Source organism: Ctenopharyngodon idella, chromosome 5 (assembly GCF_019924925.1).
Source record: "Ctenopharyngodon idella isolate HZGC_01 chromosome 5, HZGC01, whole genome shotgun sequence".
Classification (NCBI taxonomy): domain Eukaryota; kingdom Metazoa; phylum Chordata; class Actinopteri; order Cypriniformes; family Xenocyprididae; genus Ctenopharyngodon; species Ctenopharyngodon idella.
In genome coordinates, this window is record NC_067224.1 from 43,334,962 (window position 1) to 43,348,617 (window position 13,656).

The window sequence follows — 13,656 nt, forward strand, 5'->3', positions numbered from 1 at the left end:
CATATAAAATTGGGGTGATATGAGCAGAACGCTTGGTATGGGTGAGTATTCTAGCAGCAAAGTTTTGAATGTATTGTAATTTGGAAATGGAGCTGGCAGGTAGACCAATGAAAAGGGCATTACAGTAATCAAGGCGTGATGAGACAAATGCATGGATGACAGTTTCAGCGTCTTTGTTACTGATGAAGGGACGGAGTTGGGCAATGCAACGTAGATGAAAGAATGCAGATTTGGTAATAGAGGTAATATGAGACTGAAAGGAAAGGGTGGAGTCAATGATTACACCTAAATTTTTAACAGTATTGGATGTTTTGATGTGAGAACCAGCAATTTCACAGGTGAAATTGGTAGAAATATTGCTGGTAAGTGAGGGAGTTCCAATGAAAATAATCTCAGTTTTGTCCATGTTGAGTTTCAGAAAATTTGAATTAAGCCAATCTTTTATGTCTCTCACACAAGCGGAGATTTTGTCAGTTTGGGGAGGTAGAGTAGGTGTGCAGAGTGAGTATAATCGAATGTCATCAGCGTAAAAGTGATAGTTAAGACCATGATGTTGTAAAATCTGACCTAGTGGTATGATGTAAATTATGAATAATAAAGGCCCGAGAACGGATCCCTGGGGAACACCTCGCTTCAGGGGGACAGTAGGTGATTGAAAATCCTTAACTGAGATGTAAAATTGTCTGTCAGAGAGATAGGAAGAGAACCAAGAAAGAGCAGTACCAGAAATACCCAAATCAGAGAGACGAGAAACAAGTAATTCATGGGAGACGGTATCGAAGGCAGAGCTGAGGTCAAGTAGCAGAAGTATAGACAGAGAACCAGAGTCACCAGAAAGCAGTAGATCATTCACTACCTTTACAAGTGCAGTTTCAGTACTATGGAGGGGGTGAAAACCAGATTGAAAGGGATCAAAGAGATTATTTTCTAGAAAAGACTGGAGTTGGGAGGCAACAGTGCTTTCCAGTAATTTAGCTATGAAGGGTAAATTTGAAATAGGACGATAATTAGATAGAACTGAGGGGTCGAGGTTGGGTTTCTTGAGAACAGGGGTAACTGCAGCAGTTTTGAGAGGTAGAGGAAATGAAACAGAGGTAAGAGATGTATTGATGAAGTGAGAGATAGGTGCAGAGATGGAAGAATGGCAAAGTTTCAGGAGAGAAGTAGGAGCAGGATCAAGTTGACAGGAAGAAGAGTTGGATTTCAAGATTAACTTAGAGACAGAAGATGGGGTCATCAAAGAAAAACAAGACAGAGTTTGACTGGATAGATTTGGTGGATAGTTGAGCTTTGTATTAGTAGAGAAGCATTGGTGGACGGCATCAGTCTTTTCAAGCAAATAATCCAGAAAAGAACAGCAAAGCTCATTAGAAGCTATGGCGTCTTGGGGTGGGGGTTTAGTAAGCTTATTTATTGTATTGAATAATACTTTTGGCCTGTTACTTGATTTATTAATTGTGGCAGAGACAAAACTAGAGTGAGCCGAGATGAGAGCAGATTTGTATGTTTTGAGATGATCAAGAAAAGCTAAATAATGTACAGTAAGACCGGTTTTTCTGTAGAGACGCTCAAGCCGTCTACCAGTAGCCTTAAGAATACGGAGCTCAGGGGTATACCAAGGAGAAGAGTGGGAAGAAGGGACACTTCTGGTCTTAATAGGAGCATGCTGCTGTAAGATTTCAGAAATTATGGAGTGATATTTAGATAATATCATGGAGGGAGAAGATATATCAAAGACATCAGAGAGGTTCGAAGAAACAATAGAGGTACAGAATGATGCAGTATCAATAGCTTTCAGATTGCGGTATGAAATAACAAAGCTTTTGTAACATTATACACTACCGTTCAAAAGTTTGGGGTCAGTAAGAATTTTTATTTTTAAGGATGCATTAAATCAATCAAAAGTGACAGTAAAGACATGTATAATGTTACAAAAGATTATATTTCAAATAAATGCTGTTCTTTTGAACTTTCTATTCATCAAAGAATCCTGAAAAAAATATATTGTACACAAATAATTTGTACAATTCTGCACAATAAATGTTTCTTGATCATCAAATCATCATATTAGAATGATTTCTGAAGGATCATGTGACACTGAAGACTGGAGTAATGATGCTGAAAATCCAGCTTTGATCACAGGAATAAATTACACTTTAAAATATTTTCAAATAGAAAACTTTATTTAAAAATTTAAATTAAAAAATTAAAAAATGTATTTTAAATTGTACTAATATTTCAAAATATTACTGTTTTTACTATATTTTTAATTAAATAAATGCAGCCTTGGTGAGCAGACGAAACTTCATTTAAAAACATTAAAAATCTTACCAATCCCAAACTTTTGAACGGTAGTATATATATATATATATATATACACACATATATATACACACACATTGTATATATTACATTTATATTATTAATATGTTATGTATTTTTCGCAGATATTTTATTCCATAAATGTTTCAAATTATTGCTGCAGAGGATCAAACAAAATACATCATATGCAATGTGGTAAAATGTTCACGATTTTCAGAAAAAGAAGGATTTTTCTGTGATAGGTGTGGACAAACTAAAGAAAAAAAGTGATAGTATGAGAATTGTGCTTTAAAAGAGATTTACAAACCCGATTCCAAAAAAGTTGGGACACTGTACAAATTGTGAATAAAAAAGGAATGCAATGATGTGGAAGTTTCAAATTTCAATATTTTATTCAGAATACAACATAGATGACATATCAAATGTTTAAACTGAGAAAATGTATCATTTTAAGGGAAAAATAAGTTGATTTTAAATTTCATGGCATCAACACATCTCAAAAATGTTGGGACAAGGCCATGTTTACCACTGTGTGGCATCCCCTCTTCTTTTTATAACAGTCTGCAAACGTCTGGGGACTGAGGAGACAAGTTGCTCAAGTTTAGGAATAGGAATGTTGTCCCATTCTTGTCTAATACAGGCTTCTAGTTGCTCAACTGTCTTAGGTCTTCTTTGTTGCATCTTCCTCTTTATGATGTGCCAAATGTTTTCTATGGGTGAAAGATCTGGACTGCAGGCTGGCCATTTCAGTACCCGGATCCTTCTTCTACGCAGCCATGATGTTGTAACTGATGCAGTATGTGGTCTGGCATTGTCATGTTGGAAAATGCAAGGTCTTCCCTGAAAGAGATGACGTCTGGATGGGAGCATATGTTGTTCTAGAACTTGGATATACCTTTCAGCATTGATGGTGCCTTTCCAGATGTGTAAGCTGCCCATGCCACACGCACTCATGCAACCCCATACCATCAGAGATGCAGGCTTCTGAACTGAGCGCTGATAACAACTTGGGTTGCCCTTGTCCTCTTTAGTCCAGATGACATGGCATCCCAGTTTTCCAAAAAGAACTTCAAATTTTGATTCGTCTGACCACAGAACAGTGAGCAGAAGATCACGGGCGTCCAGTATGGTTTTCCGGCCTTGACCCTTACGCACAGAGATTGTTCCAGATTCTCTGAATCTTTGGATGATATTATGCACTGTAGATGATGATAATTTCAAACTCTGCAATTTTTCTCTGAGAAACTCCTTTCTGATATTGCTCCACTATTTTTCGCCGCAGCATTGGGGGAATTGGTGATCCTCTGCCCATCTTGACTTCTGAGAGACACTGCCACTCTGAGAGGCTCTTTTTATACCCAATCATGTTGCCAATTGACCTAATAAGTTGCAAATTGGTCCTCCAGCTGTTCCTTATATGTACATTTAACTTTTCCGGCCTCTTATTGCTACCTGTCCCAACTTTTTTGGAATGTGTAGCTCTCATGAAATCCAAAATGAGCCAATATTTGGCATGACATTTGAAAATGTCTCACTTTCAACATTTGATGTTATCTATATTCTATTGTGAATAAAATATAAGTTTATGAGATTTGTAAATTATTGCATTCCTTTTTTATTCACAATTTGTACAGTGTCCCAACTGTTTTGGAATCAGGTTTACTATTTTCTAAAAATTAAAAAACTTTAAACATGCCCATATATCTGAAGAAACACCCATAAACTTATTCACATATCCACATAATAATGTTATATAATGTTACAATTCTATATAACAACTTGTTATTCATATTGATATTTTACATGTATATTGTGCTGAGAATTTCTTCTGGTGTGTGTTGGGTATTTTTTAGATTGTGAAATAAAAGCTTTGCATAATCACATTCTGTTGGGAAATATGATAACATGATTGAAAACATCTTACACAATTTGCAGCTTTGTTCCCCAAAAACTCTCACATATTTAACAGTTTTTAACATCTATTGATTTAATCACCTTGAGAAAAAAAAAAAAAAATCTAAACAAAAGACCTGTTTGTATTTCACATCTTCATTTCAGGGACTCTTAATAGCTGCTTAATTCTATTTTGTAACATCAAACGACCTCAGATTTGTTCCTTTGCACATCGTGGATCAATATTTTTGCAGTGCATAGTGGCAAACAGGTGTTATGAAAGTGCAGTGGCTGTTTGTTGCTATTTTGAGCCTTTAACGCTGTGAGAAAACAGAAAACAGATGGTGTTATAGTGTAACACACGTTTCAACATCTGTACCAGCCTGTCTTTATCTGATACAAATTAAAATCCATAAACGGTTAAAATGACTAAAGTACTCAAAAGTGCTCAGAAGAGCAGCAAAGGTTTAAACCCTTTAACTAACATTAGATTTGTCCTCTGGCTAGACCTAGAAAAATGTCTGTATATCTTAATGATTTGAGTTAAATATTTGTAATAATTTATGATTATCGTTATTCATGTGCTACTTTAATCACAACAGCTATTCTTGTCTCAGTGAAGAAGCCCAGATTATTTCTGCAGGTCTAAAATGATGAACAGCCAATTAAAAATGTTCTTCCCAGTGTGGCTGTTTCCACAATCACCCAGAAGAAAACTTATACAAGAATTCACTGTAAAGGAAAGAAAAAAGGTCTACAATGAATGTTTGAATATTATTGCCATTAAATTAAAAAATAAATTACCTCACTCTTAGAAAAAAAGGTTCAGTGAGGTTCTTGACTTTGTTTTAAAGAACCACTTATGCCATAAATGTTCTATACAAGGAGAAATGTCTTTAATGATTGCATAATACTGTCATGTTTAATGGATTATTGCAATTTTTCTAGTGATAAAGTTTATGAGCTGCATAAAATGTAACTAAAATGAAAAAATACATTAAAACAAAATAATGAATTAGAACTAACTAAATAAAATGACCCCATGACGGAACCCCCAAAGGTTCTAAAAATTAATAATATATTAATGATAATATGTACCATTATTACAGCGTTTCAACTCGACACACACCTCTCGGTTACAAACCACAAATCACTCAATTAAATTAGTTGTAAATTGGATAAAACTGCCTCAACATTCCCAACAAGACTGATGAGGAAAACAGGAGAAACACTGTGACATGAACAAAGTTAGAAGACTTTTAAATCCCCAAATCACCACCCTTACAAACATTTACCATGACTGTGCTGTAGTACTTTACCATGGTTAGGGCAGAATTGTTGAATATGTATATTGAATACTATGTTATAGTCATTTATATTGCATTACATTTATTAATTAGGTGGGTAGGGGAATATATAATTCATTTCTTTGTGAAGGTGTGTAGTTTTACATGTGTTTAAGCGTTGTTTATATATAACATATCACAATATAATATCATTTGACAGTGGTAGTGAGTCGCAGTGCATGGTTTTACCTGTGGTTACCAAGTCTCACTGTCAGAATATTTTCATTTAAGCCTATAATAATTTGACGGATAAGTTGACGGATAATTATACAATATATAGTCTATAATATAATATATATATAGTCTATAATATCTAGAGAGAACTATCCATTAGCATTCTCATCTCAGTTGGGGTTTCTTGGCTGGTGCATGAAGGTCACAACCTGACAAATTCAGTCAGTAACTTATATTTGAACTTGAAATGTCAGTCTGACCCATTTAATCAAGTGATGCTGTGATGCTTTTCCACTGCAGACAGTGAGGAAAGCTGCTGAGACGTGCAGGAAACAAAACATTCCTTCCCCTGAGGTCAACATTCCCAATGGACACTCAGAGAAACCGAAGGACTTCAATGTGTTCAAAGGCCAAAACACTCCAACCGTGATCCACATCCCTCTCTTTAATGTGGTCAACTGTGGAGGCAAGTTAAAGTCTTACAATGTCCTGAATAAAAAGTGATCACTGATCTTATGGAGGTCGCTGGAAAAAACATCACAAACAACAGAGTGAAACTGGTGGAGCAGATCCGTGCAGCCGTTGGGCCAAAAAGATTCAGACGCTAACATGAAGAAATTTAACAATGACTACTGAGAATCTAATGAGAAATTTCATTTATTTTCTTTCTTTTTTTGTCTTAATCACCACTTAAGAAAAATCAACATTTTTACTTTTTTATACAAAATGTGATTTGTGTGGCATTAGAAGAGCATCAGATATTAGTAATGTTTCCATTATATTTCTGTTTAATATGTTCAAAATGTTTCTGCTGTTTCTTCGTGCTTGACCTGCATTCAATAACACAGACTGGATGATTGCTTATTAAAATATTGTATTACTTTGCCTCTGTTCCAATGAATTAATAAACTGTTCCTCTAAAAAATAGATTTTACCCTTAAATGCTGATTGTAATAGAACTGACGGTTCTGGTCCTGGATGCTGATTGGTCAATCCAGATTTCCAGTCTAAAACACACCAGCTACTGTGTATAACCTTTTATAATTTTTACCTTTCTTATATAATATTATGGAAATTAATATTTGAAATGGTCTTATTAATTTAACAAATGTCAAAAAATTTAATAATATCCGAATATACATTTCTGACAGACTAAACAGACTTAAATAATATAGAGTACATTAGAAAATACAGGAATATGCAGAGGATCAAGCACTGGAACGATCAATAAACATCATGAGTTTCAATAGCAAATTATGGAAGCTGCTCAGGTGTAATAGGATACAAGTTAAACAAGAGGGCGCCAGAGCTCAATCTTTACTGCTTGGACACTATAGAAGTGAGAAACTGTAGAATGGTAGTATTTAATTATTATTTTTTTTAAATATTTGTTTTTATCTCTAACACACTATATAATCAAAAAAAAGTAAAAATCTAATAAAATTAAAACATTTTAAAATATTACATAAAAGGATCAAATGGAAAGGATAGGTCCAATTAAAGCAGAATTTAAAAAAAAGGAAATATATTTGTATTAAAATATGTTACCAATTTAATGTTTAGTGATTTAACATTTGCGCCACTGATACTTAATTTATTTATTAATCTAATGCCGATGATGTACAAACATGGCATTTATTATAGACCTTTCGGTTTACAATTCAGTTTAGTATGTGTTCAAGTGACATGATAAACTTTCTTCTGTGACATCGCAGTTAATCACTGAACTTTGAAATATTCTGTGCTTTATTAACACTTTGTTGAGTTTAACAAGAATAGACTTTGTGTTGCTGCAGTAGCACTTGAATAACAATCCTTATGATCTGTTAAAAATCTTTAACTCAGTCAAACTGTAGCTATGTTTCTATCACCCTGTTTTTATGCGCATTTTGAAGTTTTTACCATCGCTTGAAGTGTTTTTTGACTTGTGCGAAAAAGAGTTAAGGCAAATAATGGGAGATGGAAACGTATTTGCTGAATAAATTCTCATGTAGTGAACATTAAACCCACCATGTGACAAATCAGCTGTTTCAGCTGATGGTGCTTTATTTATTGTAGGTTACCAATACCACCATTATCCCCTCAAACAACTTGATGGAAACAAAAAACAAACCTAATTTGCTTTTTGGTTTTTTTGCAAACTTTGGAAAGATTCGCTTCACATTTAGATGGAAACCCAGCCTCTTTCAACAACGTTTAAAAAAGATTAAGGAAAACCCAGCCTCTTTCAACAACTTAAAAGCTATGTGGCAGCAGCGTCTCTATTAATAGCAAAACTGTAAGTTTATCTGCTTCAAGAACAGCGCCGTTATTACCTCGCTAATGAGAAATGCCACATAGCTTTTAAGTTGCTGAACTATTTTATTGATCCACCACAGTTGAGTAAAAAAATACGATTCTTAAAGTCATAATGAGAAACTTCCTCATAATAATGACTTAGTATGTCATAACATCATAGTGTCTAGATGTGCTGTGTTTGACAGAAACTTGGCTAAAACCGGACGATTACATTACTTTAAATGAGTCTAGTCCTCAAGGTTATGATTATCGACACAATGCTCGTCAGAAAGGCAAAGGGGGAGGTGTTGCTGTAATCTATAGTAATATTTACAGTATTAGTCAAAAGTCTTTCAAATATAATTCCTTCGAAACTATGGTACTTTATGTAACATTATGTAAGTTGACATTTGTGCTGGCTACTGTATACAGGCCACCAGGACACAATACAGACTTTATCAAAGAATTTGCTGACTTTCTATCAGAGTTAGTACTAGCTGCAGATAAAGTCCTTGTTGTTGGTGATTTTAATATCCATGTAGATAATAAAAAAGACGCATTAGGATTGGCATTTGCAGATATTCTAAACTCTATTGGTGTTAGACAACACGTGTCAGGACCCACTCATTGTCGTAATCATACTTTAGATCTAATATTGTCACATGGAATTGATATCGATGCTGTTGAAATTCTGCAGCAGAGTGACGACATCTCAGATCATTATCTAGTCTCGTGTATACTACATTTAGTCAAGGTGGCTAAACTGCCTCCATGCCATAAATATGGTAGAACCATCACTTCTACCATTAAAGATTGCTTTATAAATAATCTTCCTGATCATTTTCATCGCCTTAGCATACCAGACAGCTTAGAAGACCTCGATGTTGCAACAGAAACTATTGCCTCTGTCTTTTCCAGCACATTAGACTCAGTTGCTCCCTTGCGTTTAAAAAAGATTAAGGAAATTAATCCAATGCCATGGTACAATGAGCACACTCGGGCCCTAAAGTTAGCAGCCAGAAAAATGGAGCGCAGCTGGAAGAAATCAAAACTAGAAGTATTTCGTATTTCGTGGAGAGAGAGAATGATTGAGTACAGAAAGGCCTTAAAATCTGCTAGAGCTGCCTATTTTTCAAAACTCTTAGAAGAAAATAAACACAACCCTAGGTATTTATTTGATACAGTGGCTAAATTAACAAGAAATAAAGCTTCAACTTCTGATGTTTCCAAAGAGCACAGCAGTAATGACTTTATGAACTTCTTTACTTGCAAGATTGATAATATTAGAGAAAAAATAATAACCATGCAACCGTCTACTACAGTATCGTGTCAGATAGTGCATTGTAGTGTCCCTGAGGAAAAATTCAATTCATTTACTGCTTTAGGAGAGGAAGAATTGTCTAAACTTGTTAAATCATCAAAATCAACAACATATATGTTAGACCCTATACCCACTAAGCTATTGAAAGAAATGCTTCCAGAGGTCATAGATCCTCTTCTTAATATCGTCAATTCATCTTTATCACTAGGATACGTACCAAAAACTTTTAAGCTGGCTATTATTAAACCTCTTATTAAAAAAACACAACTTGATCCTAGAGAATTAGTCAATTACAGGCCGATCTCAAATCTCACTTTTCTGTCAAAAATACTAGAAAAGGCAGTATCATCACAACTATGTTCCTTTTTAGAAAGAAATGGTATCTGTGAGGATTTCCAGTCAGGATTTAGACCGTACCATAGTACTGAGACTGCTCTCATTAGAGTTACTAATGATTTGCTCTTATCATCAGATCGTGGTTGTATCTCTCTATTAGTGTTACTGGATCTTAGTGCAGCATTTGACACTATTGATCACAATATTCTTTTAAATAGACTCGAAAATTATGTTGGCATTAGTGGAATTGCATTGTCATGGTTCAAATCATACTTATCTGACCGTTATCAGTTTGTAGTAGTAAACGAAGACATGTCATATCGATCACAAGTTCAATATGGAGTACCACAAGGCTCAGTACTAGGACCGTTACTGTTCACTCTGTACATGCTACCCTTGGGAGATATCATTAGGAAGCATGGCGTTAGTTTTCACTGTTACGCTGATGATACTCAGCTCTATATTTCTTCGCGCCCTGACGAAACTTACCAATTCACAAAATTAACGGAGTGCATAGCTGATATAAAAAATTGGATGACCAGTAATTTCCTACTACTAAATTCAGAAAAAACAGAGATTCTAATTTTTGGACCAAAAACTTCTTCACGTAATAACCTAGAATATTGTCTAACACTTGATGGCTGCTCTGTTAAGTCTTCGTCATCAGTTAGGAACCTGGGTGTGCTCTTTGATACCAATCTTTCATTTGAAGGCCATGTTACTAGCATCTGTAAAACCGCATTCTTCCATCTTAAAAATATATCTAAACTACGACATATGCTCTCAATGAAAAATGCAGAACAGTTAGTTCATGCGTTCATGACCTCAAGGCTAGATTACTGTAACGCTCTACTGGGTGGTTGTTCTGCTCGCCTACAAAATATATTACAGCTCATACAAAATGCAGCAGCTAGAGTTCTTACTAGAACCAGGAAGTATGACCATATTAGCCCAGTTCTGTCAACACTGCATTGGCTTCCTGTTAAACATCGTATAGATTTTAAAATCTTGCTAATTACTTACAAAGCACTAAATGGTTTAGCTCCCCAGTACCTGAGCGAGCTCCTAATTCATTATAGTCCTTCACGTCTATTGCGATCTCAGAATTCAGGCCAGCTGATAATACCTAGAATATCAAAATCAACTGCAGGTGGTAGATCCTTCTCCTATTTGGCACCTAAACTCTGGAACAATCTTCCTAGCATTGTTCGGGAAGCAGACACACTCTGTCAGTTTAAATCTAGACTAAAAACGCATCTCTTTAACCTGGCATACACATAACACATTACCAATTTATATTTCCAAATCCGTTAAAGGATTATTAGGCTGCATAAATTAGGTCAGCCGGAACCGGGAACACTTCCTATAACACCTGATGTACTCGTTACATCAGAAGAAGAATGGCATCTACGCTAATATTAGTCTTTCTGTTTATCCCGAGGTTCACCGTAGTCAACCGGATCCGGGCCGTATCCAGGTGAGACCAAGGACCTGCACCTTGACACGACCACAACGCAGCCCTGAAGTATCAGCAGAGATTGAGTCAACTAGATCATCCCCTGTGAAGGCCTCATCGACACGACAGCCACGACACAGTTCCTCAACAACCGTCCATACCGGCGTGATGAATACGATCCTCAATTGGATGGAACTGGAATAAATACTTTGAATGTTGCGATCCCATTGGACTTATGATAGCAACCTGAATTGTAACAAAGCACTGTTGGCCAGAGGAGAACTAGCACCCCGACTAAGCCTGGTTTCTCCCAAGGTTTTTTTCTCCATTTTAACACCAATTTGCCACTTGTCTGCCACCTGATGTCACCTGATGGAGTTTGGGTTCCTTGCCGCTGTCGCCTCTGGCTTGCTTAGTTGGGGACACTTGACTTGACATTTTGATATTCAACAGTGCTTTTGATCTGCCTGCATTGACACTATTCTTTAAGAGCTGCTGTGCAGCCAAACAATGTACCAGTTATCAATGTAAAGCTGCTTTGACACAATCTACATTGTAAAAAGCGCTGTATAAATAAAGGTGACTTGACTTTGTTAAAAAAACATACATTAAAGCTGAAATCCAACCTGAATGATGACTGGTAAGAATTCTAGCAGCTGCATTTTGGATTAACTGTAACTTTTTCATCGAGGATGCAGGACAAACACCTAGTAATGCATTACAGTAATCCAGTCTGAAGCAGTGCTTTTCAAATTGTTTTTAAAGCGACCTTTTTTTTTGCTTTAACTGATGTGACCCAAATACACAGCCACATATTTCAATCAAATCAAGCCGTAAGAATACTAATATACACGATTTTAATGCATGACATGGAGGCAAAGAACCACCCGATGCAAAGCGATTTATATGATAATATACATATATATAATATTATTATTATTATTAAATATATAATATACACTACGGTTCAAAAGTTTGGGATCGGTGAGATTTGAGTTTTTTAAAAGAAGTTTCATCTGCTCACCAAGGCTGCATTTCTTTAATTAAAAATACAGTGAAAACAGTAATAAATGTGAAATATTATTACAATTTAAAATAACTGTTTTCTATTTGAAGTGTAATTTATTCCTGTGATCAAAGCTGAATTTTCAGCATCATTACTCCAGTCTTCAGTGTCACATGATCCTTCAGAAATCATTCTAATATGATGATTTGATGCTCAAGAAACATTTATGATTATTATCAATGTTGAAAACAGTTGTGTACTTTTTTTTTCAGGATTCCTTGATGAATAGAAAGTTCAAAAGAACAGCGTTTATCTGAAATACAAAGCTTTTGTAACATTATACACTACTGTTCAAAAGTTTGGGGTCAGTAAGAATTTTTATTTTTATTTTTTTGAAAAGAAATTAAAGAAATTAATACTCTTATTCAGCAAGGATGCATTAAATCAATCAAAAGTGACAGTAAAGACATTTATAATGTTACAAAGATTATATTTCAAATAAATGCTGTTCTTTTGAACTTTCTATTCATCAAAGAATCCTGAAAAAAAAAATATTGTACACAAATAATTTGTACAATTCTGCACAATAAATGTTTCTCGAGCAGCAAATCATCATATTAGAATGATTTCTGAAGGATCATGTGACACTGAAGACTGGAGTAATGATGCTGAAAATTCAGCTTTGATCACAGGAATAAATTACACTTCAAATAGAAAACAGTTATTTTAAATTGTAATAATATTTCAAAATATTACTGTTTTTACTATATTTTTAATTAAATAAATGCAGCCTTGGTGAGCAGAAGAGACTTCTTTTAAAAACATTAAAAATCTTACCGATCCCAAACTTTTGAACGGTAGTGTATATATATATATATATATATATATATATATATATATATATATACACACACACACATTGTATATATTACATTTATATTATTAATTAATATTTTATGTATTTTTCGGAGATATTTTATCCCATAAATGTTTCAAATTATTGCTGCAGAGGATCAAACAAAATACATCATATGCAATGTGGTAAAATGTTCACGATTTTCAGAAAAAGAAGGATTTTTCTGTGATAGGTGTGGACAAACTAAAGAAAAAAAGTGATAGTATGAGAATTGTGCTTTAAAAGAGATTTACAAACCCGATTCCAAAAAAGTTGGGACACTGTACAAATCGTGAATAAAAAAGGAATGCAATGATGTGGAAGTTTCAAAATTCAATATTTTATTCAGAATACAACATAGATGACATATCAAATGTTTAAACTGAGAAAATCATTTTAAGGGAAAAATAAGTTGATTTTAAATTTCATGGCATCAAAAAAGTTGGGACAAGGCCATGTTTACCACTGTGTGGCATCCCCTCTTCTTTTTATAACAGTCTGCAAACGTCTGGGGACTGAGGAGACAAGTTGCTCAAGTTTAGGAATAGGAATGTTGTCCCATTCTTGCCTAATACAGGCTTCTAGTTGCTCAACTGTCTTAGGTCTTCTTTGTCGCATCTTCCTCTTTAT

At 34.8% G+C, this 13,656-nt stretch overlaps 1 long non-coding RNA gene across 1 annotated transcript in view; it reads right to left on the minus strand.

Moving 5' to 3' along the window:
• LOC127513139 (uncharacterized) overlaps positions 1–11,911 on the minus strand; it is a 28,424-nt gene extending 16,513 nt beyond the window's left edge. The window contains exon 1 of the long non-coding RNA XR_007930348.1: positions 11,485–11,911. This is a non-coding gene — a long non-coding RNA (uncharacterized LOC127513139). The remainder of the gene's footprint in view (positions 1–11,484) is intronic.
• Between the last annotated feature and the right edge of the window lie 1,745 nt (positions 11,912–13,656).